Source organism: Chenopodium quinoa, unplaced genomic scaffold (genome assembly GCF_001683475.1).
Source record: "Chenopodium quinoa cultivar QQ74 unplaced genomic scaffold, ASM168347v1, whole genome shotgun sequence".
Classification (NCBI taxonomy): domain Eukaryota; kingdom Viridiplantae; phylum Streptophyta; class Magnoliopsida; order Caryophyllales; family Amaranthaceae; genus Chenopodium; species Chenopodium quinoa.
In genome coordinates, this window is record NW_018742204.1 from 2863832 (window position 1) to 2890640 (window position 26809).

General features: G+C 41.1%; 1 pseudogene; it reads left to right on the plus strand.

The window, feature by feature from the left end:
* Positions 1-335: 335 nt before the first annotated feature.
* LOC110701422 lies at positions 336-23722 on the plus strand (annotated as a pseudogene).
* The last annotated feature ends 3087 nt before the right edge of the window (positions 23723-26809 follow it).

Below are 26809 nucleotides of genomic sequence, written 5' to 3' on the forward strand. Positions count from 1 at the left end.
TAATTGTTTTACCTACGAAAATTGTCCGATTAAGATTTTGGGGGTCATTTTAGCATTTAAAGGTCTAAATTAAGCTCGAAATTGAGCAAAAAAATCACGTAAATATTTAATTTTGGATTTATGGTGGTAGTAAAATAAAATAAAATTTTAAAAAGGTATCAAAAATTAAGTGAGGGTATTTTAATGGTATCAAAAGTCAAATCTCTTTAATTAAGTTTAGATAAAAAAAAATGGGATTATTTGTAGACGCGGAGAATAATTAAGATAACAAAGTATGTCGGCACATATCATTATCACATTTGATATACAAATACGAATGAGGTGGTGGACTCAAGTAGGCCATCATCACCTTTTGGTAGTTTGGCCAAAAGTGTGAGGATCTTAAAATGAGTTTATATTGGCCCTAAAGACCTTCCTTTCCTCTTCTCTTCTCTATCTACAACTACTACACTGAACTACTAGAAACAACAAATAAATCTATCAAAATAACAAAACATTGCAAATCCCAATAATTATATTGTTCCAGTGTAAAAAAAATATGGAATTGCGGTCATTTCTTACATCTTTTGGAACTTCTTTCATAATATTTGTGGTTTTGATGTTTCTTTTCACTTGGCTCTCAAGAAAACCTGGTAACCAAGTTATATATTACCCGAATCGAATTCTTAATGGTATGGATCCTAGTTCGAAGACCCGAAACCCAATTTATTGGATTAAAGAAGCTTTTTTTTCTTCCGAAGATGATATTATCTCTGCTTCTGGTGTTGATACTGCTGTTTATTTCGTCTTCCTTTCCACAGGTATTGATTTTCTCTGTTTTTTACTCTGTTTCATAAAATAATATTGCTATGAAGTAAATATTATCATTTGTACACTTTAAATAAAGCTGCTCTTCAAATAAATAAATAAATAAATAAAGCTTGTCAAATGTCAACTGTTGGAAATTTTGATTAGCTTCGATTAGTGGGCTTTTAATACTGTATTTGATTAATGAACACAAAAACAAGCTAATTGAATATAACGAGTGTCTAATCTAAGATACATTTTTTTTTGAACCATATCGATATACATTTAAGTAATCATGTCTAGCGGCAAAAATGGAAAAAACTCGTATATTGCACATTAAAAGATTCATGTTCTGATCTAGCAAGATGAACATTGAATATTAAAAGATACGTGCATCAATTGTACACTAGTAGGTCCATCGATTTTCTCATCAATCTAATGATAATGATATTTATTTGTGATTACATTGTCGTTTAAAAAAAAATTGTGCTGTTAAAAAAGAATGTTATTGCATGAGATATATAAGCATATCTCAAAATAAGATAAGAAATTCCCATCTCCAAGTATCAAGCACATGGTAGGAATCATTCCAATGAACGTTGTGGCCATATATAATCATTTGTTTTTAATAAAGAATGTTTAGCTTATTGGTCAATATTAGAGATTTGACCAATCTAAACAACTAATTTAGGGGCCGTTTGGTTCACACGGGGTAAACGGAATGAAATGAACAAAGGGAATGAAAGAGAATGGAATGAAACCCTTTCCATATACTATGTTGTTTGTTTTTAAAAATCAAAGGCAACCACTACCACCATTGCACAACCCCTCTTTCCCACCTCTCCAACCACTAAACCGCCCAGCCACCACCATCGCCGCCCGTCGTCGCACCTTACCCCACCATCGTCGCCCGTCGTCGCGCCCTCCCCACCTCTCTCCGCCCCTCCATTCCCCCGGAAAACCTTCCCCCGCCCACGAAAAACCCTAGAAACCAGCCTTGTCCCCTTATAACCGCCGACCGTCACTTCTCCTACCCTCGAAACCCTAGCTGTAGGGTTTCGAGGGTAGGGGAAGTGACGGACGACGGTTATAAGGGGACGAGAATGGTTTTTCGTGGGCAAGATAAGTTTTTCCGACGAGGGGAGAATTCTTCATAGGGAGGTGCGACGGGTTCCAATATTGATTTGGGAAAGTGTGGCACCTTCCGATGAGGACTGGGCTATCTCCAGCGAGGACTGGGCTATCTCCGGCGAGATCCGACGAGGACTAGGCGAACTTCGGCGAGGTGGCTATGCGGTGGGGGTAAGTGGGTAAGCTAGTGGCTGGTGTGTGTAGTGGTGGCCTAGGAAAGAGAATGGAAAAGTCTAGGAGGGGGTGGGGAATCAAGATAGAATGATTTTGGGTAAATTCAAAAATAAAAAGGGGTAAAGGGAATGAAAAAAATGGTAAACAAACAACGACAAAGGGAATGAGGCATGTTCATTCCCTTTCCCTTTGATTATTAACCCCAACCAAACGACCCCTTAGTATCTGGTAAAAAAAACTTATTATCTGGTAAAAAACTTATTGAAAGATTATTTTGATCTCAAAAAGCACTTTTAGGAAAAGCTTATTATAAAAGCTTCTTAAATTAGTTTTTTTAAATTAGTTTGTTAAACAACTAGCGTTTTAGATATTAAATACACTTAAATAACTAATAATTAACAATTATTTATGAACTATTTTTTATATAGTCACTAGTGAGCTATTTATTACCAGCTACTCAAACTAGCTAATATAATTAGCTAGTCAAATAAGTTAGTATAGGGCCAAAATCTATAACAATGCTTCATATATTTTTTTAGTGTTTAGAGAGCCACAAAAGGGGGGAGGGTGATGAGTTTCGATCCCAGTATCACCTGAAATCGGGAGGGAAGCTCTAACCACTTGTCAGAAAACCTAGGTTGTTTTCGGTTATAAAATCCCCAATTATCCCTCCTAGAATATACACAAGTATTACCACAAAAATACGGAAAGTTCGTGAGGCTTAGTAGAGCACGAATTGATCCAAGGTTGATCGATTGGGTGGTATTGGAAGGCGAAGGGACGAATTTGACGGTGGATTCGAGCAGCGGCTGTTTGTTTTCTTGGCTCAGTTCATAAGTTCTCCTTAATTTACTCCTCATCTTTTAATTTGTGATTAATTTGGTTGCTTCTACTTGGTGAATTAGATGTAATTTGATCTTTAATTTCCTGATTTATGTTTCGTCGTTAAACGCTGAGTATAATCGTATTTCAATATTCAAGTTGGTATTTAATTGATTCACATATTCTTCCTTGTTTTTATATGAACGTTTAATTTATTTATGCTAGTAATAGTATACAATTGCTAGTATGAAGTAATTAGGCTATGCTAAATTATTACTTGATGCGGCATTATTTGATAATTTAGAGTGAATGACTCGATATTACTAGTTTGAGCGGCTCAATCGTAGTTTTGTTGAGTTTGTGGGTTGATCTAATAAATCAAGTTTATTGGGGTAGAAAGTTTATTAGTAAGATTATGATTTCTAGTGAGCTATACATGTCAAATCGACCGCGGCGGTAATTTGACTACCTAAATATTAAGTTGAATATTGAAGGAGACTATATGAAAGGAAGTTGGGAATTAAGTTATGTTGTTTTAATCTATGATCGAATTGGTTTCACAATGGTGGTTTGCTTGTCGTCTATTTTTAAACAATAGATTAGTATTTTATTTTTATCTTGTTTGGCTTAGTTACTCTTTCGATTAAACCCCCCAATCTCATGTATATAGTGTGAATAATACTCTTTTAAGTATATAGTTTATGTTTCGAGTTGATTTTGGGTTTATAAAGTTAATTAATCTCCTCGTGGGTTCGACCCTTACTTACCCTTTCTACTAGTCAATTACATTATACTAAAGGCGAAACTTAGAGAACAATTGGCAAAATATTATAAAAAGTTTTTCCCTCCAAAACCACTTACTAAAAAAAAATTATTGAAATTAAATTATGACTTTTAGTTTGTATAATAATAAAATCTAAAATAAATGTCCTTAAATATCAAATTGCCAATTATAACTATTACATGTTTAATTAATTTCTTTTACAATATTTCATTCTTTTTACTACTAAGTCTATTTATAATAATAATATTTATATCCATTATTTTTGGTAAAATTTATTGTCACTAGAATTATTTAACAACCGTGCATTGCACGGGGTTTAATCTAGTTGTTAATATTTTTAAAGGTTTAATTTAGGTAATTTATTAATTAATTTTATACGGTAAGTGGCTACCCTCACACTCACAATGCTTTATATATTAGTGATGATATACTCCATCTTATCCTCAAACAGCTAGTCTGGGACTAAATAAATTGATACCGCTTGTCTCAAGCAATGTGGCCCACCTTTTTTTTTTCCTTCAAACCTCAAATACGTCTTAAATAAAATATACAAACTCAAATATGGTTGTCGGCTTGAACCTCAAATACTTCGTATATGTGTTCCATAAGTTCTTTATAAACTACTTAAAAAAAAGGGAGAGGGCCTTTACCTTCCTGTTTACGATTTGATTTTTGTTACTAATTGTAAATCATAATGATTAAGGCAGTGTAATTTTCAATTGAGTTTTACTTATATTATATTATCTTAATTAATTTATGTGAACTAATTTGAACTAATACTCCCTCAGCTTTTTAACACGTTTTGATTTTTGCACTATTCATCAACTATGCTTTTAACTAGCTTTTGTGGATTTTGATTCATCAAAATTTAAACTAAGTGATTCTTCTTAACTTAATTGTTTACGCTGAGCAGAAAATCTATAAATAAACTAAAGTAGCAACCGTTGACGTCATCTTTTTCCCAATACTGTACACGTGTCGACTTATTATGAAAAATTATCCCGCTCAATTGTATGGCTTATTTTAGAAAAAATTAATAAAAAAATTATCATTTAAAGTTACAGCAATAAACTGTTATTTCCTAAAATAATGGGATTTGAATTAGTGTAATTGTTTTTGTATTTATCCCAAGTTACTATATATTTTACATAAATCAATAATTTAAATTACAAGTAATAAAATAAATTGACTACTATTTTCCTAAAAGGTAGGGATATTAACGGATACTTGTTTTTCTACTTCGAATTCAAATTAATGATTGACTTGCTTTTAAATAATGATTAATTATATTGTTGGGGTTGCTTCCTAATACAAGAATTTTGATTTTTTTTTCAAATCAGAATATTTTTTTAATACAATTTTTTTTTTCTTTTATGTTTTTTTCTTTTTTTTTAAAAAAAAAAAATCATCCACCTTAATATTTTGACATATTATTGAACATGTTGTTGATGATACTTTTTTTTTTATTTAAAAATTGATAAATTGAACTTTGTAGTATTTCTCTATATTCGATAATTTGGGTGTTGTTTCATTTAATTTTAAGTTGGCCACTATAGGTCAATTATATTGAAAGAGTTGATTGTATTATTAGCAATATATCACTTAGGGCCTGTTCTCATTAACTGAACTCAGCTTAATTGAACTGAACTGAACTGAATATTTTATAAGAGATGGAAATTAGGAGCTGAATTGAACTGAGCTGAACTGAATTAAACTGAATTTCAACGTATGAGAACATACCCTTAATATAACAACATAGGCATATGATATTATCTATGGCAAAAATGTGGAAGTAAAATTAATATTAATTATTCGATTGATGTGTGATTTTGTCATGCATTACAAACTTAATACGGAGTACTATTTTAAGTAATATATTAATTAGTTATCTAATGCCTCACTCGAGAAGATTATTTGTAGAGTATATGCGAGTTCAACACTACGGAGTACAATTTTATTTGTTTAAACCGTGCATCGCACGGGGCTAATCTAGTAAATTAACAAAATTTCTCCCTCTACATAATGTGACAATGTGTCAATGTGAGAAACCTTGCAGATATATGCCTTTTATAAAATCAATAAAATGGTGTTTTTTTTTTTTCCAATCCAATGTTTACAAACAAATTATATGTCCTTCAGCAATGAATATAATATTACCATAATTATATAAATTAAACTAGTATAATTCTCCTCACGATTCAAACCTTAAAGTGATGAGATACAATATGAAAGCTTTTTAGAAATTTACTCATGAATATTTTGTTGAAGTATATATAGGAAAATTTGCAAATTGCAGTCATTTAAATTTTTTTTTTTGCAAATTGCAGTCCAAAAGTTTGTATAAATTGCAAATTGCAGCCTGCTTCAATTTTTTCATCGGTTTACACGTTGAAAAATCTTCGATTAAGGTTTTAGGGGTCATTTTAGCCCTTGGGGGCCCGAATTGAGCTCGGAATTAGCAAAAAAATAACGTAAGTGTCTCATATTTACATTTTCCCACAAATCGATACACTTTTGTTACGCAAAACGAGATACTTGCGTTATTTTTTTTGCTAATTCCGAGCTCAATTTGGTCCCCTTAAGTCTAAAATGATCCCTAAAACCTTAATCGAAGATTTTTCAACTTGTAAAACGATGAAAAAGTTAAATTGGGCTGCAATTTACAATTTATACGAACTTTTGGGCTCAATTTGCAAAAAAATTTAAATGGCTGCAATTTGCAAAATACGAACTTTAAATGGCTGCAATTTGCAAATTTTCCAAGTATATATAATTCCAAAAACATATACATGTAGATGTCTCATATTGAGATATAAGAAAAGAATGGAGAGTTAAATACTTTAAAAGACAAATGGGCTACTTCTCATATTGTAACATGGTTTTTCTATGAAACCACCTTAGACTTATAAGTGAACTTTCTCTTGGTGACCAGTGCGGCTAGATTCGTATTTAACATGATATCAGAAGCCCTACCTATATACGGTTGGGACCTTTAATGATGAAATTAAAGCGACCTTACGTGTGAGGGAGATTGTTGAAATATAGACTATAGAAACATAACACTCTATAATAGGATCCATCAATAACAATATACTAAAAGACACACCAGACATGTGTCATCTTGTGGTGTGTCCTTAGTCTATATATTTTTGTTTTTTTTAAAAAAAGGGAAAATACAAGTTAATCTGCCAGATAAACGAATTTTTGTTAATCTGATGACATTTTTGTAAATATATTGAAAATGCAAGGTCATTTATTCAGTACTTTTGGTGAGCTGTCCAATTACTGTTTGGTGAAAAAAATTACACATGTACCCCTCAACTAGTACATGAAAAGACGCATATACCCCTCCATTGATACTTGAAAAGACAATTATACCCCCAGATAAACAAATTTTTGTTTATCTTATCTGGGGAATTGATGGGGTATTGCTCAAAAAATATACGCAAAATATTTACTTCCAAAATTTAGGAAAAAAAAATCGTATAATAATATATTTATAAACTTAAAAATCTAACCATATCTTTGTATAAACAAATTCCTATATTAGTGATTTTTTTTTTTAGTGTAATGTATTATGATTATTTATATATAGTTAAAAAAAATCATGAATATATATTTCTCAACTTAACATAGTTGGTGAATGAAAAATTATCATATTTTAAGTAGCTTGATTTAAGATAAAATTAAAAAAAAATATTAAATTGATACTCCGTGACAAAGGTTGAAAAAGCGTGCATAGTACGGGATCTAACCGAGTATTTAACATATAAATAAGCTGGTAATTACATTTCTGCAATCTAATTCATTAGATTTTTTTAGTAACAACGTATATGTATGAACTAATTTCCCCCAAGTTTTCAAAATTTGACAGTTCTTAACTTGATAAATTAATTTCCCGTATTTGTCTTACTGTAAAAAAATGTAAAAGTTTCTTTGATTTACAAGACTACTTGAAAAAAAGTACGATAGATTTAAAAGGATCAGCATGATGGAGAACATAAACAAGACATTAGACTTGACCGTTGTATTAGATCGTTGCATTTTCTTTGAAATGTATTAGTGTACTCTAAGGAGTCTACACTCTACTCCTGTACTCCATTTGTAGTGTGAAGTTCCCTTGTCAAAAATGATAACTGCAACTGCTGGGCTAATGATATTAATGGTTTATTTACAGCATTCAGACTGTTTGTTATGGCTGGCATTGTGCTACTTCCGATTCTATTGCCTGTTTTCTGCCACTGATCACAGTGTGATCAAACTGAATAAAAACGCTAACAATTCAACCTCAACCAATTCAACCATCAACGAGTTCAATAAGTTCTCCATGGAACATATTGCGGTAAGTATCGTATTTTTAAAGTACCGTTCAACTCTAAAATATTGTGTCGTTTGAGTATTGCAACTATAGAATTTGTTTGGGTCCAATTTAGTCCAATTGGGCCTGGTCACTGAATGATCCAATTAAAAGCCCAAGGCAAAGGTTCAACTCTCCAAATATGCTAAAGTCAAAAATCAACATCCTCAAAGCCATGTCAAGGTCAGTCAACGGCCCAATCAGCTTGGCCCAGCCCAACTGATTTCCGGGCCCAATCCGCCTCCTTCATTAGCCAAGGTATAAAAGCCAACAATTTGGTCAATTCTTGGTAAGAAGAAAGACAAAGACAATAAGCCTCAAGCAACTAAACTCTTGCACAGCTTTCTCTCTCTAATATACTGACTTAAGCATCGGAGGGGCCTTCCTCGGCGTCCCCCCCGAGGCTAGTTTACGTGTATTTGTTGTGCAGGAAACCCTCGGCTCCGGCGTCGTTCGGACCGAGACCAAGTTCCCTCAAGATAAAAGGATCTTCCGAGATTCGATTGTTTTCATCCGAAACAATTTGGCGCCGTCTGTGGGGAACGCTACTAAATTTCGCGTCAGTCATCAAACACTCCGGCAGTCGCCATGGACTAAGAGTGGAAAGAGTTCCAAGAAGGCTAAGAAGGGAGGAGGCCGGATTACGGTGAGGGAACGCCAGCCGGTTTATCCCTCCCCGGAGCAAGCCTCTTCCGAATCGGAGGCCCCCATTTCTCCGGAAAGGGGAGCCTCAAGAGGTCCTAGCCTCCAGGAGGAGAACACCTCGCACCACACTCGGCAGCCGGGGCCATCCCCGAGACCGAGTGGCTCAGGTGCGAGGAACTCCCCGCCGCGCCATAGCGTGCAATCCAGGTCACATCCGCAGGAGACTCCTCCCTCCGGACCCTCCACCGAGGAAGTGGCCAGAGCAGTGGCCATCTGCATGGAGTTCCTTAAAGCTCAAGGGGCTCCAATCCAGATGCCTGATGATCACCAGCCGAGAAAACCTGAAAAGGAGGATCGGTCAGGATGATGGTGGACAAGTTCCACCACATAGACAGCTCGGCCAGAGGTGGCGAGGGGACACCCGAAACTCCAGTAAGGAGAGGAGGAGGAACCCTCAACCCTCTGACCACTCTGAAGCTCAGAATTCTATGGGGCCCTCCAAGGACCCGGAATTCGCCCGCCGAAGCATTCACGAACGCTTGGGTTCGAGGGAGGTGAGTGTGCATAGCCGCCTCACCTTCCCAGAGGATACCGGACCCCACCCAACCTTGTCTCAGCCGGGGACGAAAACCACTTCCACCTCTGAGAGAGGAGGGAGCGAGGTCCCTGAGGCTGGGTACAAGGGGAAGGCGGTCATGGTTCCATCGAACTCGCCCTTCCAGAAGTGGATTTCTGGAAGAGCATGTGCCAACGGTCAAAATCCCGGCACATATTACTTACGATGGACCTCAGATCCTAAGGATCACATTGCCTCTTTACGAGGGGCACATGTATCTGAACCCGAGGTCTGAGGCTTTAACCTGTTGTAAGTACTTTCCTACGGACCCTCAAAGGTGTTGCCCAATCCTGGATCACCAAAGGGCTCAAGGAAGGCTCCATAACCGGTTGGAACGACCTCTCCAACAAGTTCAAGAGCAAATTCTCTACGGCCAACCGCCGAGAGAAGACCACTGCAGAGCTAATGAGTCTGCAGCAGGCGGAGGACGAGAGCCTCCGCGACTATCTGACTCGCTTCAGCAACGAGTCATCCGGAATCACAAGCCTGGATCAAGGCCTGGCCGTGTTCGCGCTACGGAACGGCCTCCAAGCTGGAAAGTTCCTGGACTTCATGGTCATGCATCCCCCGCAGACCCTGGAGGAAGCCTTGGAAGCATCGGATAGGTTCATCCGAGCCGAGGAGTGGAACAGATCCAGGTCTCAGTCTCGTCCGAGAATTGACAAGCCGAAAGGGCAGCAGCCCGAAGTCTCGGCGCAGAGGAAAGGGAAGGCTAAGGCCTCAGAACCGTCCTCTGCTGCCGAGCCGAAGAAGGAAAGACACTTTCCCTACACGGGAAGGTACGATTCATACACTCCACTCTCCCTTCCCCGTGCTAAGATTTTCAGCACGACGAAGGACGAGGGGAGATTCAAAAAACCTCGTCCGTTGCCTCCCTGGCATCAGACGAGGGGAAAGGACCAGTGGTGCGAGTTCCATGACTCACCCGGACATCGCACCGAGGACTGCGTCCAGCTGAAGGACCAGATTGAGGATCTGGTCCGCAAGGGGTACCTGAGCCAATACCTCGCGGACAGGCGCGAGGAGAAAAAAGCTGAAAAAGATTCTCGGCAGGACCTCAACTTCGCTCGGAAGAAGGATAAGGGACCTCAGGGCAAGGAGTCCCTCGACATCCTAGTTATTTCCGGGGGAATCTCGCGAGGCACAGCCAAACGCCAACTGAGGGGTCTAACCCATCAGATTCATCAGGCTGAGCTTCGGCAGTCCCAGTCACCGGCGCCGAACATCCTGTTCACAGCCGAAGACTGTGAGGGGGTGGTATACCCCACGATGACCCACTAGTAATCATTCTGGGCATCGCCAACCGCAACGTCTGGCGGACCCTCGTCGACGGCGGTAGCGGGGCGAACATCCTCTTCCGAGGAGCGTTCGACCAGCTGAGGATGGGAGCCGAGCACCTGGACCCCGCACCCTACCCGGTGTCTGGATTCAACGGCTCTTCATCGTATCCTGACGGGAAGATTACACTTCCTGTCACCATCGGCGAAGGCCGAGCAGCTAGGAATATCATGGCCGAATTTTTGGTCGTAGATGCTCCATCTGCATACAACGTGATCATGGGGAGACCCCTCATTCACGGCATTCAAGGAGTCGTCTCCACGTATCATCAAATCATGATATACGTTTCAGACGAGGGACGCTCCGAGAAAATAAAGGGCAGTCAAAAAGAAGCCCGCCGATGCAATCACCTCAAGCCATCCACGTCTCGCCGAGGCGACCGTGGCGACGGGGAGGAAAAGCACCGGGACCGAAACGCCAAAAAGCCGAGAGGCTCAGACGTTTCGGCTAATGAAGCCCCAGACAACGAGAAATCTGATGGGGGCCAAAAGGCTGACTCCGCCTCAGAGCCGAACGACTCTGATGGCCAGCCGCGGTCAGGAAAGTCTGCTAATATTGATAGCAGGCCGGAATTCGAGGAATCCAACTCTAAGAGCATGGAGACGGATGACCTGACCGAGTCAATAGAGCTGACCGTAGGAGATCCGAACAGATGTGTTAGCATCGGGTCGTCACTGGAGCCAAACACCCGTGCGGCACTCGTCCAACTCCTACGGGCCAGTGGAGACGTGTTCGCCTTCTCAGCCGCAGAAATGCCCGGGATTGATCCGGACTTCGTCTCCCATAGGCTTAATGTCGACCCCTCCAGTCGACCCATTAAGCAGAAAAAGCGGAACTACTCCGCCGAAAAGAACCAGAACATCGCAGCTGAGGTCGATAAGCTCCTAGATGCTGGGTTCATTGAACCCTGTCAGTATCCGGAGTGGCTGGCCAATGTTGTAATGGTTCAGAAGGCAAATGGTAACTGGAGGATGTGCGTTGACTTCACGGACCTGAATAGGGCATGTCCCAAGGACTCCTATCCGCTGCCGAGGATCGACCAACTGGTCGACTCGACAAGCGGGCATGCTCTGCTCAGTTTCATGGACGCATTCTCGGGATACCATCAGATCTTCATGCACCCCGAGGACCGAGCTAAAACAGCGTTCATAACAAGTTCCGGGTTGTACAATTACAGAATGATGCCCTTCGGATTGAAAAATGCGGGGCAACATATCAGAGGTTGGTTGATCAGGTTTTCGCCGAGCAAAAAGGCCGAAAATGGAGGTTTATGTTGACGACTCAATCGTCAAAAGCATAAAAGAAAAAGATCATGTCACGGACCTAGCCGAAACCTTCGCCACCCTCAGAAAATACAAAATGAAGCTGAATCCGAAGAAATGTGTCTTCGGCGTGAAGTCAGGCAAGTTCCTCGGCTTCATGGTCAGCAAGAGGGGGATTGATGCAAACCCCGCCAAAGTACAAGCTGCTTTAGACCTCCCCGAGCCGAAGACAAAAAGGGATATTCAGCGTCTAGCCGGGAGAATGGCTGCCTTGTCCAGGTTCATCTCACGAGCCTCAGACAAAGGGCTCCCTTTCTTCAAGGCGCTGAAGCTCCAAAATTCAAAAGGCATTGAATGGGGAGACGAACAAAAGTCAGCCTTTCAGCAGCTCCGTGAACACCTGGCTCAACTCCCAACACTGGCAAGGCCAGTCGTAGGAGACATCCTATACTTATACGTGGCGGTCAGTCCAGCCACGGTAAGCGCGGTGCTGCTAAGGGAAGAAGAAAAAGTTCAACAGCCGATCTATTTCGTCAGCCACACCCTGACGGATGCCGAGACGCGCTACCCATTGTTAGAAAAAGTGGCTTATGCAGTGGTGGTGGCTGCTCGGAAGTTGCGACCCTATTTTGATTCTCATCAAATAGCGGTTCTAACTGATCAGCCGTTAGAGAAAGTCCTCGGCAAGGTTGAAAAATCCGGTAGACTAGCAAAGTGGGCTTTCGAGCTCACCGAGTTCAGTATCGGATATCAGCCGAGAACAGCCATCAAGGCGCAAGCCTTGGCAGACTTCTTGGCCGAGTGCTCCTATCAGGAGACTCTGGATGCAAGGAGGAAAATCTGGACCGTCTTCACGGATGGGTCCTCCACCGTGAACGGTTCGGGGGCAGGGGTCGTCATTACCTCTCCCGAAGGCAAAACCTTCGAGTATGCACTAAAATTTTCATTCAAAGCCTCTAACAACGAGGCCGAATATGAAGCAGCCATTGCTGGCTTAGACCTGTGCATATCGTTGGAAGCCGAGCATGTCTACCTCAAGACAGATTCTCAGCTGGTCGCCAATCAGATCCGGGGGGAGTATGAGGCTAAAGAGCCTTCAATGGCAGCTTACCTCACAGGATCAAATCGACAATTGCGAAGCTGAGATCTTTCGAAGTAGAGCTGATCCCAAGGGGTCAAAATGCTCAAGCAGACGCACTCTCCAAACTTGCAAGCTCAACTCTGACTGAGTTAAGCCGTTCTGTCTATGTGGAGGTGCGCCGAGAAAAGAGTGTAGCCGAAGCAATATCAATCTGCTGCGCTGCACTCGAGCCGAGCTGGATGGATGACATCCTGGCTTATAAACTCAGGGACGAGCTCCCCGAGGATAGGAATTCGGCCTCCAAGATAAAGCGGATCAGTTCACGATTCCTCGTCTTCGGCGGCCAACTCCTCAGAAAATCCTTCTCCGCTCCATTATTGAAATGCGTGGGTCCAACGGATGCCGACTATATTCTCCGAGAGATTCACCTCGGCATCTGCGGAAACCACATAGGAGGGAGAACCTTAGCCCACAAAGCTCTCAGGGCAGGGTATTTTTGGCCTACAATGATCTCGGATGCAAAGAACATGGTCAGAAAATGCGAGAAATGCCAAAAATTTGCACCGGTAATCCATCGGCCATGCCTAGATCTCCAGCCAATTCTTAATCCTCTTCCATTTGCACAATGGGGGTTGGATATTCTGGGACCCTTTCCCGAGGCCCCATACAAAAGAAAGTGGCTGATAGTCGGAATCGACTATTTCAGCAAATGGATTGAAGCGGAAGCTGCTTCAAGCATATCTGAGCAAACTGTCAGACAGTTCATCTGGCAGAACATAATAACTCGGTTCGGCATCCCAAAAGTTTTTGTGTTCGACCACGGCAGACAGTTTGACAACCTGCCCTTGCGCCGATACACTGATCAGTTCGGGATAAAATTGGCTTACTCCGCGGTTTGCCACCCTCAGAGTAATGGCCAAGCCGAAGCCGCAAATAAACAGATCCTTAACGCTCTCAGAAAAAGAGTAGAGGATCAAAAGTCCAAGTGGGTAGAGAACTTCCGGGAACCCTCTGGTCACTCCGGACAACCGAGAAGGAGGCAACGGGGCATTCACCTTTTCAGCTGGTGTATGGATCCGAAGCAGTGCTTCCAGTGGAAGTGGGCTCAGAAAGCCTACGAGTGAATCTCTTCTCAGCCGAGGAAAATGAGCAGCTCATGAAAGAGTCCCTCGACTTCCTTGACGAGATTAGAGTCTAGCCCGAGAAAGGATGGCTGCACACAAGCTCAGAATGAGCAAATCCTACAACCGAAGAGTCTATCAACGACCTCTCAGAGTTGGGGATTTAGTTCTGAGGAATGCTGCAGCTGTTCAAAAAAGTCGCATTCATGGCAAACTCTCAGCATCTTGGGAGGGACCTTATGAGATTTATCAAGAGCTTCAGCCCGGTACCTTCAGACTCAAACAAATGGATGGCACCGAGCTGAAAAACCATTGGAATGCCGATGTGCTCAAAAAATACTATGTGTAAATCCTTCGGATAGTACAATCCATGTAAGTACACTGATTTTGTTTGTAAAAAGGCCATCGAGCCAGTATTCATTCAGATTGCGTGTATTCTTTAAGTCTTTATGCTTTCTACGGTTTTTCAAAAATTCAAGGTTTCATTCGGCGCTGTCCGGGGTATTGCATAATGATGCCTTGTACCTCGGCAAGCCGTAAAACCTGCCAAAAAAGGATACAAGCCCGAAGTATTGCATAGTGATGCCTTGTACTTCGGAGAATCTGTTCCTTTGGGCAAAAAGGCCATAGACTTATCCGAAACATAGCCTAAAAAATAGGAACTGATAAAGCCCCGAAGTATTGCATAGTGATGCCTTGTACTTCGGATGAATCAGTTCCGGGTGGTAGTTGCAACTCTGAAGTATTGCATGATGATGCCTCGTACTTCAGATAAACTGCTGCCCCGGCATGGTGTTTCGGATAGTTGTTCCCTTGGATGAATTGAAGAAAGTGTCACAAGAGTACCATCTCTAGAGTGAAAACTCTCAGGTGGGAAATCAGTACTTTAAAAACAGATGTAGAAAATAAAGCAAAGTGTTCAAAGATCCTCGGCTTAGCCGAGAAAAATTATCAGCCATTCCAGAATTCAGAAGACCTCATCTTCAGATTTCTGGGGGGGCAAAGGGAAATAGAGAAATGGCACAACTGATCTAATACCCTTCAGCTCAGCCGAAGTTTGATACTTATGTCAGTTTTTTCACAAGTTGAAAACATCCGAGTACAAACGGCAAAAAGAAGTCTCGGCAGAAATGATTCTCGCTAGCCGAAGTTCTGCACTTAGCAAATATTTGAAAGATCATTCAAAGAAAGCAATAAAGTGCGAAGACTGGTAAAGCGAAGAAAAAAAAAATACACAAGAAAGCTGAGAAAGTGAACTTCTTTGAAATAAAAGTGTTGAATTACAAAAATAGTCGGCAGCCGCCCACAAGCGGAAAATAACAGCTGCCGAAATACGTACATAAGCAAAAAGTAAAACTGCTGTACGAGAAGGCAAGCTGAAGCAAAAAACAAGGCAAAAAACTCAGAAAGCGGCGAGTCTAAAGTTGAGCACATGATGAACCGCAAGATTCTGAAGACGACTGCCCGAGTTCCTATGCTTCAGCCTGAGGATCAGACTGATCAGCTTCATTGGGCCCAATGGTGGTCTCAGCTCCAGCAGCAGAAGAAGCAGGCTTTGCACTCTGCCGAGCCTCCCTTTCCCTCTGCTCAGCCTCCAACTCCATCCTCTCAGCTTCTTCCTCGGCTTCCTCAGCCTTAAGGATTTCAGCTTCGATTGGAGTGGCATACTTCATGTGAGGGTCTTCGGGATCTTGGACCCATTCAGCACATTTGGACCAGTCCAGCTTCGGCTCAGCATGAAGGCAGACCCTTCGGCACACTCTGAACCCGTTTCTAAAACCCATTTCATACTCTTCTTGGGTATAGATACGGACTTTGAGTAGAGCCTCAGCATCGGCCAACTTCTTCTTCGTCTCCTCCAAGTCTTCCTCGGATCTCTTCAGCTCATCGACGAGCTTGGAGGAGGAGCCTTTCAGCTCGGTAAACTCTTGCTGAACCTGGGAAGCCTCGGCCTGAACTTGGACCATTTCTTCCTTCTTGGCAGTGAGCTGATCCTCAGCCTCTTGTAGCTTAGCTCTTTGAGCTTCAGCAGCAGCAGCAGCCCTTGAGAGTTGGACATCCCTAGCTTGGAGCATCTCTTCAGCAGCCATTCTGCTGGCTTCAAGAGATTCTAGCTGATGCTGCACCTCAGCCTGTGCAGCAGCTCCTTGGATTCGGCTCTCGATAGCAGCCTTGAACTTGGAGGTGTCCACCCCCAGGTGCTCTTGGAGGAATTTTTCCCCTTCCATCAGTGGGGGAAAAACCTCCATCTCCATAGCATCACAGAAGGTTTTCAGAGCTTCGGCAGCTTTTTTACCGTACTCCTCAACCTCCTGCTGCTTCTCTTCAGCTGCTGCCTGCTTCAGCTTAGCAAGCTTTAGCTCTTCCTCGGCTACCCTTTGATCGTGCTCGGCAGCGTCCACCCTATCTTGTAGGGAATCTATCAGCTCTACAGTGAGAGTCTGATTGTGCACGAACTGAAAACAGGGGCACAAGTTAAAAAAGTAAAAAATAATAGCTGAAAGGTTGAGTTCAGAAAGAAATCAAGGCAAGGAAAATTACCTGCATCATCAGCAGTTGGTTAGACCTGGCTGGGTCAGGAACTGATCTACTGGATTCGCCCATCCCAGCAGTGGCCTTCAGCGACCAGATCCTTGCCCTGTCTACTTCGGACATGCCAGCAAAATTGCCGAAGTAAGCTGCAGCTCCTTCTCGGTTTTGACCCCATATGAGGTCCCAGATGTGATCTGGGATTGGAATTCGGGGGGCCGAGAAACCCATTTCTCCAGAATGCAGAGTCTGGAAAGAAGGGAAGGACGACGATGGAGCTTGATTAGCTTTGGTTGTCTCAGCATCGTCCTTCTCAGAGGAGTCAAGTACTATGACCTCCTCTTCTTCAGGGGTGAGGACGAAAGCCTCAACCTCTCTTGCGATATCTGCCGTGAAGCCTTCAGCACTTGACATCACGGCATCTTTATTTTCGTGCTCAGCAGCACTCTCCTTGATTTCTTCTTGGACCCCTCCCTTAGGTCCGGGAGTTCTCTGATCCACCTCCATCTCAGGAGGTGGCGGAGGGGTCTTTTGAGGAGATTGGGGTGTTGGCCGGGGAACCCTCGGCGATCCATTGCCTTCCTCAGGTTCCCTTATTGCGACGCCGATGGTCATCGGCCTCTGCTGAAAATCATGAGGGCCGATGATGGCCATCCTTCGGCGCCTTTTCAGAAGGGGCTGCTCGTCCATATCTGAGTCTGAAGACTCTTGTATTTGATCTTCGGGACGAACAGGAGCTTTGCCTTCTCTGTGTCTGTTACTCTCTTCAGACTGTAACAGACAGGGGGGAAGAAGAGTGTGAGTAAAAATAAAAAAAAAAGAAAAGAAAAGAAAAAAGTTGTCTAAAAACTCACCGAGGTCTTCAGCAAAGCCTCGTCTTCTTCAGCTGCTCTAGCTGCAGCTTCGGCTTCAGCAGCTCTGGAGGACCCTTCTCCTCCTTCACAAGCCTCAAGTACCCGTGCAACCTCTTCGGCTGTGCGGGCAGCTTCAGCTTCTTCTTCCAGCAGCTGAAACAAGGGATCCCTCTTCTTCCACCAAGGCTTCTGCCTCTGATACAGAGCAACAGCCTCAATTTGGAAGTGGGAAGAGTCTAGGTGAACCTCTCGGCGCCTTGGTTCAGTGATAGGGGGAGCCCGATCAGTTGCGACTCGTTCTCGGCTGACGCCAAGGCGAGCGTAATCAATGCCGACGTTGGTCTCGTCCCGTTCTGAAAAAGAAAAGGGGAGAAGTCAATTCAGTTAGTTCGGCACATCACAAGAAAGCAAAATGAAAGAGGAAAAGAGATAATTAAAAGGCCTCGGCCCCAGCCGAAGAAGATTACCATCCCTAAACTTTCGGCTGAGGCCGACAGCTGCCAGCATATTCTCTTGGAAAACATAGTGCGTATCGGGGAGCCAAGTCTCCGGGATATGCTGCATTCGGCCGCTGCCTCCCCGGTTCGGCAGCTTGCCGAAGATGTTCTGCTGATTAAGGTTCGGGTCTGGCCCGCTATCTTCGGGAGGACCTAAACTTCCCATATCAGGATCCGGCTCGGCAAGATACCGGGGAGCGCTGAAAACATAAGGATGGCTCGGCTCCGTGGGCGCCCTAACCCAAATCCATTGACCTCTCCAGTCCTTGTCTGAAGAGTCGTTCGGCCACATGGTTAGGAACGGGGGCCGAGACTCAATCCGATACCACCCAGAACCATGGCTTCCGTGCCCACTCTGAATATTTGGCACTAGCCGATGGAGCTTTCTGAAGCAGTGCAGGTTCGGCACGTATCTGAAGAATTTGCAGACCCATAAGTACGTCATTACCCTTCGGATGCTGGTGGGGGTCAGCTGGCACAGGGAAATGTTGTAATGGATCAGCAAGTCTCGGACGAATACGTCCAAAGGGAACCTCAGCCCATACTGAAGCTGTCTCGTGTACACCCCCACATACCCCGGGGGTGGACGATGGATTCTATCGGATGCTGAGGGCATTCGGCACCAATATCCATCAGCTTCAAAAATGCCGTAGTGCAACTCAATTTGCTCAGCAAATCGATATTGATCGGCGTTCTCTACCCACCATGAGTAGGGACGGTTCTTTATCATGGCCGAAGCTACTTCGGCATCCTCCCACTCTGAAAACCCTGGGAGGATATCCCAAAGGACAGCGGGAACTTCATCATCCCGTCCTGAAGCTCTCACCCCCTCAGCCCTCTGAGGAGGAGCCGAAGAAATGGGAGTCGCCCTAACCCCTTCAGCAGGGTCAGACTCTGTCCTTCGTCCATTCCAGGTCCCAATCCTGTCCCTGGGATCGGGGATCAGCCTTGCTCTTCTTGGAGCACGGGCTCCACCTCTAACTCCCCTCACCATCGACGAATTTCGAAGGAAAAAGTCGAAAAAGGGGAAAGAGTGCAAAGTCGAGGAAAAATGAAATAAAATCAAAGGAATTTACCTTGATCTGAAGCAAAAGCCGCCGATTTACGAATTGGTAGTGACAAGTCTCAGCTTCTAAGCTTAATGCTCGGGGAATTTGCGAAGTTTTGATGCGGGCTCTTGAGCGTTCTTGAGAATTCTGGGTTTGTGTTGATGAGTGAGTGGGGAGAGAAGACGCACCTCTATTTATATCTCCAGAAATGGGAATTCAAGGAGTCTGCGTTTCAACTTCTCTCAAGCACCCCGCTAAGTAACCGTTAAACACACAACCTTGCAGTTAAATCGCCCACTACCCGTCCAACTTCCGCAATCATCCACATTAACTGTTGTTATCTCATTAATCATGGGTTAATTACGGTTTAAATTCACATTTTTGGATCAGCAAATCATTCACTTCCCTCCTTTTCTGGTTAAATCAAACCCGACCCGTCATCCTTCCAAATCGGGTCTGGGGGGCAAGTTGTTTGGGTCCAATTTAGTCCAATTGGGCCTGGTCACTGAATGATCCAATTAAAAGCCCAAGGCAAAGGTTCAACTCTCCAAATATGCTAAAGTCAAAAATCAACATCCTCAAAGCCATGTCAAGGTCAGTCAACGGCCCAATCAGCTTGGCCCAGCCCAACTGATTTCCGGGCCCAATCCGCCTCCTTCATTAGCCAAGGTATAAAAGCCAACAATTTGGTCAATTCTTGGTAAGAAGAAAGACAAAGACAATAAGCCTCAAGCAACTAAACTCTTGCACAGCTTTCTCTCTCTAATATACTGACTTAAGCATCGGAGGGGCCTTCCTCGGCGTCCCCCCCGAGGCTAGTTTACGTGTATTTGTTGTGCAGGAAACCCTCGGCTCCGGCGTCGTTCGGACCGAGACCAAGTTCCCTCAAGATAAAAGGATCTTCCGAGATTCGATTGTTTTCATCCGAAACAGAATTTATTTATTTAAATTTCTAAAAACAACTGATTTAACTATCACTTGCATTGCAGCAACGAAGTCCAAGGTTGTGGGCATACATGATTGCTGTCTACTGGGTTTCTTTGGTTACGTATTTCCTCCTGTGGAAGGCGTATAAACATGTATCCGATATAAGGGCTACAGCTCTGAGGTCTTCTGAGCCAAGGGCTGAGCAATTTGCAATTCTTGTTAGAGACATACCTCATGCGCGAGAAGGGGAGACCAAGAAGGAACAAGTTGATTCGTATTTCAAAGCTATTTATCCTGATACATTCTACAGGGCAATGATAGTTACAGACAATAAGGAGGTAATGCTTTAATCTGATACGTTCTACTAATTTTTGCATCTCCATAAAATTTAGAGTCTGTTCTATTCAGCTTAGTTTCAGTTTAGCTCAGCTCAACTCCAATCAATTCAGTTCAGTTCCTAATTTTCTTCTCTCATAAATAATTCTTTTCAGCTCTATTCAGTTCAGCCCCAATCAGTTTTGTGTTTAGCTGTTTTCAATGAATTGGAACATGCCCTTAGTCTTATAATGGTGCCATTAAAAGAAGTCACCTATTAATGTTGGCCAGATAGAGTTGTAACTTGTAAGCAATAGATAATCATTCTAAGATGAGGCGTAATATAGATATATACCATTATTTTAAGTTAGAAGGCGTATGTCTAAGACTTCATTCGATATTTTTGTAATTAAAGACAGTAATTCAATTGGATGATTATGTTTCAGTTAATTATTTATTAGTCACTTGTTATAGGAAACTGTACATTTTTCATGTAACAGGTTAACAAAATCTGGGAGGAATTAGAGAAAAATAGGAAGAAATTGCTGCGCGCCGAAACAATTTATGCAGAATCTAGATCAATTGGTAGTCCTGAGGGGGTCAGACCCACAACTCGGACTGGCTTCCTCGGTCTTTACGGAACGAAGGTTGATAGCATAGAATATTACACTGAAAAGATAAATGAAATCACCCCAAAGTTAGAAGCAGAGCAAAAAATCACCTTAAGAGATCGTCAACTTTCTTCTGCACTCGTTTTCTTTACAAGCAGAGTGGCTGCTGCTTCTGCTGCTCAGAGTTTACATGCTCGAATGGTTGACAGTTGGGTCGTAGTGGATGCTCCTGAACCGCGTCAAGTTATTTGGACTAACCTTTCTCTCAATTATTATTCCAGGACAATACGCAAGTACGTTGTGTACACCATTGTTTCATTAACAATACTCTTTTTCATGATTCCTATCACTTTTATAACTGCATTTACGACATTGGAGAATCTCGAGATGCTTCTGCCTTTCTTAAGACCCATTATCGAAATAAAATCTGTTCGAACATTGCTGGAGGCTTTTATTCCTCAACTTGTTCTTATAATATTTTTGGCTTTGTTGCCTATGTTGTTGAGATATCTGTCTAAAGCGGAAGGAATTCCTTCAGAGAGTCATGTAACGAGGGCTGCTTCTGGCAAATATTTCTACTTCACAGTTTTGAATGTTTTTATTGGAGTGAGCCTTGGTGGAAGCCTATTATATAATATCAAGCGATTGGAGGGCAAACCCGATGCTATTATTGAAGTACTTGCAGCGAGTATTCCCTACAGCGCGACCTTCTTCTTGACATATGTGGCTCTCAGGTTTGATCTTTACATCTTTCATAACTATTCCACCCATTTTTCTGTTTTAGCCATTATCAGTAATAGTTGAGACGTATATCATGTATAATTATAATATAATTCACAATCTTATTTGGTTTTCTATAACATTGTAATGTAGGTTTTTTATAGGGTACGGCTTAGAGTTGTCCAGAGTGATTCCGTTTGCCATATTCCATTGCAAAAGGAAGCTTTTGTGCAAGACCGAAGCTGAAGTGAAAGAAGCATGGGCTCCTGGAGATTTTAGATACGCGACAAGGTTTCCAAGTGACATGCTTATTCTCACAATCACCCTCTGTTACTCTGTTATTGCACCATTGATCATTCCATTTGGTGTTATCTACTTCGGCATGGGATGGCTAGTCATTAGGAATCAAGTAATGTCTTCTATCTCTTCCTAATATAAGTCTCTAACATTTATGTTCTTAATTATCTTGACATTACAAATCTAGTAAAAAAATAATTTTGTATGATACCCATTAAATTAGAAGAAATCATTCACCTATATAATGCTAATACTAGGGCTTCAACGGCATGGATTTTCAACACTGACATGGATATGAACACGTTATAGTAACTCATTTTGCACCATAATCATGAAAGTTGTTTATTATAGATGACACACAAACACATTACCCATCACTCTGTCATCAGTCTCATAACACATCAATCTATAACTAATACTAAGGTAGCAACCATTGATGTCATCTTTTTCTAAAAGTTGTACACGTGGCGCTACCTTATGAAAAATTTTCCCGCTCAAATGTTAAGCTCATCTATCTAATATCTATATACCTAAACTACATAAAAGTTTCTATTGGAGGGAATTTTCCCTCCTAAACTCTATTTTTTCGTTTAGATTTTTAGAAGTATTAATGTGTCTAAAAACTTTACCATATAATTATTTATTATGATGGACTTTTAGACCACATTTTTCATGAGACTTCTATATTTAATATCAATTACCATTATTAAAAACCAAGCATAGCTCGGGTATTATCTAGTACTATATACTAAAGTAATCACCAGCATTATCCCCCAAAGTACACGTGTCGCGCTCATTTTAAAAATCTTCCCGCCAAAATATTTGTTTTTTAAATTTTTTTCCTTCAACAATAATAAGATAATTGATTTAAAAGAAAATAAAAGGAGAATACACAACCTAAATATAGAACAATAACAACTACTTTAGTATATAGTAAAATATTTAATTAAGTAAAATATTTTTTTCTCCGAGGGGAAAATAAAATATTAAAATGTATTCATAATCTATAAATAATACGAAGTAATATATAAATATAATTTTTTTCCTAGGAATATCCGAGCGTTGTTCGGGCAAAGAAATAGTATAACATATTTTTAAAGGAATTTTTTTCTTAGAAAAGACCTTTTATGTTAGTCATCTTGTGCGAAATGACCTATAAAAAAAGTGGCACTTTGAGACTTTATAGTACGAAGTACTTGTTTTGGTTGCCTAAGATATTTGCTCAAATCTGACCATTGACTTTGATTTTTTTTTTTTTTTTTTTGTAATAGAAGTAATGTACGTATGGATTGTGGAGATCTCTAACAGCATAACAAATAATTATTTTCATTTATTACAGGCATTGAATGTGTATGTTCCATCATGCGAAAGCTTTGGGAGGATGTGGCCTCATATTCATACTAGATTTCTTTCAGCACTAGTCTTTTATCAAGTTATTATGTTTGGTTACTTTGGAGTGAAGAAATTCATCTATGCTTTCGCGATCATCCCACTTCTTTTGATGTCCTTGATCTTTGCATACGTTTGTAACAAGAAATTCTATCGCTTCTTCCACCACAGAGCTCTTGAAGTTATGTGCCATGAATTGAAAGAAACTCCCGACATTGATAGTGTGTACAGATCATACCTTCCTCCAAGTTTAAACTCTGATAAGTTAGATGATGATGAGTATGAAATTGTTTGATCTTGCAAATGGTGTTTTTTGCAATGTTCCCTAATGTTATTTTATACTAATACGGAGTACATTCTGTTGTAAATATATTTTTTGTGTATTGCAAAGGTTTTATGGTGTAGGCCATAAAAGAATGAACTGTTAAATGAGTATTACTTCAAAATCTTTTATGCAAAACAGGTAAAAACTTTAAAAATAAAATTAAAAATGAAAAAAAGTAAATTTGATGTTGATCATGTTGAAATAATAAATAGAGATAAGAGAAGGGAAAGAATAATAAAAGTTGTATTTCAATCCATTGAAAAAAAAAGTACTCCATAGTATATAGCAACATATATGAGCCTGTCCCCATTGATATCAGTTATTAACAAAAACATGTTAATATCATCAATTTTTTTCTCTCCTCTCCTCCCCTTACATGGCCAATTTTTCCTTCTCTCCTCCATTCCCATGGCCATTACTTCCTTCTCTCTCCTCCATTCCCATGGGTATGCCCAAGACCGACCACCCTTGCGGATCAAAAGCGGCCCACTTCCTTCTCTCATCTCCATTCCCATGGCTACGCCCAAGATCGACCACCTTCGCGGATCAAAAGCAGCCGGCCGTCCAAACAATAGATACCTTAGTAGCAAATATGAAAATTGGGCCCATACAAACCCCATAGGAAAGGGATTAGCTCGTTCTTGTGGTGTTGCGAGGGTCGAATGGGGGTGCTCGGTCGGCTGGTGGTGCTAGACAATGTGTGGTGGTAGATTGTTGAAGGCAAGGGGAGGTCATGCGGTGGTCGACTAGGGTCGACTAGTGAAGCTAAAGGTTGTCGGTGGTCGGTTGGTGAAGCAGCAGGTGGTACGGTAGGCTGTATGGTGGTGATAGAGGGAAGAGAAATGGGGTGTGGCTGCTAAATTTACAAAATTAGCCTTGATATTAACAAGATTTGTTGATATATGATATCAACTTGTATTTTCTCCAACTTATATATAGTGCAAAATAACTAAGCTATAAGTAAGGAACAATGATCCCATGATCATTGATCATGTTAACATTAAACCCATTAAACTAACCCACTACTATTATGACTCTACTAACACAAACTAATACTTAGTAGAGCATATTTCTACACATTAGGAGTTAACTAACTGTTTATGCCAAATTTCTCCTATGGGCAACCTAAGGCTGGGACATTCGATGACTAGAAAATTAACTATGGACAACAAATAAACTTAAATAAAAAAGCGATAAAGACAATGTGTTTTGATGACGCAGAAAGCCCGAATGTGGGAACACTGCGGGTGGGTGGAAGACCACCGTTTCACTATGAATAAAAAATAGAAAAAATGAAAAATATAATTAAAAAAAAACACATACCTTCATTCGACCACAAAAAACCTTGAAATTTCGTTTACGAGGACAAATTTGACCATGAAAACTCAATATAGAGTTTTCATGGTCGAATTTGACCTAAAAACCTATGGTTTCATCACGAGGAGAGAGAAAGTGTGAAAATAAGCTCGATCTTGGTGGCAATGGTGGTTAGTGGCGGTGGTGGTGGTGGGCTTTGAGGGGAAAGAAGAGGAGAGAGAGGGGTGAGACGAGAAAGCGAGAGAGATAAGGGAGAGAGGAGAGAGAAGAGAGGCCGAAGAGAGGAGGAGAGGGGAGAGAGGCGTAGGGAGGAGTGTTGAGTTAGGGTTAGGGTTTATAAAGGGGGGTGTTTCAAATATATGTGGCATTATTGGCACCGGTTCAAACCGGTAGGATTATTATTTTTCCCACCGGTTCGGTTTGAACCGGTGCCAATATCCTTCCCTCAAAATCTCGACTATTTTTCCCCACCGGTTTTTAAAAACCAGTGGCCATTGATCGCTGCCAATCTCTATTTTTCTACTAGAGAAAAACCAAACATTATACGGCATGCGTATTACAAAAAATACAAAATATGTATGTCAAATATTTAAAAGGCTATATATATAGGCTTGTTTCTTTCACAAACTTGTATGTCACTAATTGACAAATCACGTCAAAAGAGCATTTTACTAAGTTTTAGGACGCATTTTATCCAAAATTGCCCAAATAAGACATATATGACTTTCTACTTTGCCCATTTTCTACACTTCTTATCAAATGAACTAGTGTTTTCTCAAAAAACATGTCAATGTTACGTAGTCTTAGGTGTCTACGGCTTGAAATCACATGAAAATAGCATTTTACTAAGTTTTAGGAAGCATTTTACCCAAAATGGCCCAAATAAGGCGTATATGACTTCTATTTTGCCCATTTTCTACATTTCTTATCAAACAAACTATTTATTTCTAATAACATGTCAATATTACCTAGTTTTAGGTGTCTAAGCTTTGAAATTACATCAAAATAGCATTTTTACTAAGTTTTAGGACGCATTTTATTCAAACTGGCCCAAATTATATATGACTTTCTACTTTGCCCATTTTCTACATTTCTCTCTACATTTCTCATAATATGTCAATAATACCTAATCTTAGGTGTCTAAGCCTTGAAATCACATCAAAAGAGCATTTTACTAAGTTTGATATATATAATTATTTCATGTCATTATTGTATTATTGTATGTAATACAACCTAAAATGGCTTCAAAATTCACAAACACTTAGTCACCAAAATTCTCTAACACTTAGTCACCAAAATTCAAAAACACTTATTTACCAAAATTCGTAAACACTTAGTCACCAAAATTCGCAAACGCTTAGGCATCAATATTCACTAACAATTACGCACCAAGCTCACAAAAAATTACCAAATTGACTAAATTTCAATAATTTCACCAAAGTTTACCAAAATTATTTCATAATTAATACCCAAATTCACCATGCTTTGGCTACTCCCCGGGCTGCTGCTGTGCTGCTGCAGATGCCTCGGCTGTTGCCTGGGGTGCTGCAGCTGCCTTTACGTGTTTTACCACCATCTTTGCTTCCTTTTTCCTTTTCCTTTGCCTTCCCTACCTTTGGCTTAACCCACAATTTCGGACGAACCCCCCACACTTCCTAATTCAATTGCGCACCCTTTCCATCCTTTGTTTTTCCTTGAATGTTCATAATTGTCCCAACAATTGCATCACAAACATTCTTCACTATATGAATCACATCGAGACAATGTCAGACATCATGTTCTTTTCAGTACTCAAGCTTCCAAACGATTTATTTGGATATACAGGTTTCGATGTTTTACCAAAAACAGTTGGTATACCCTTC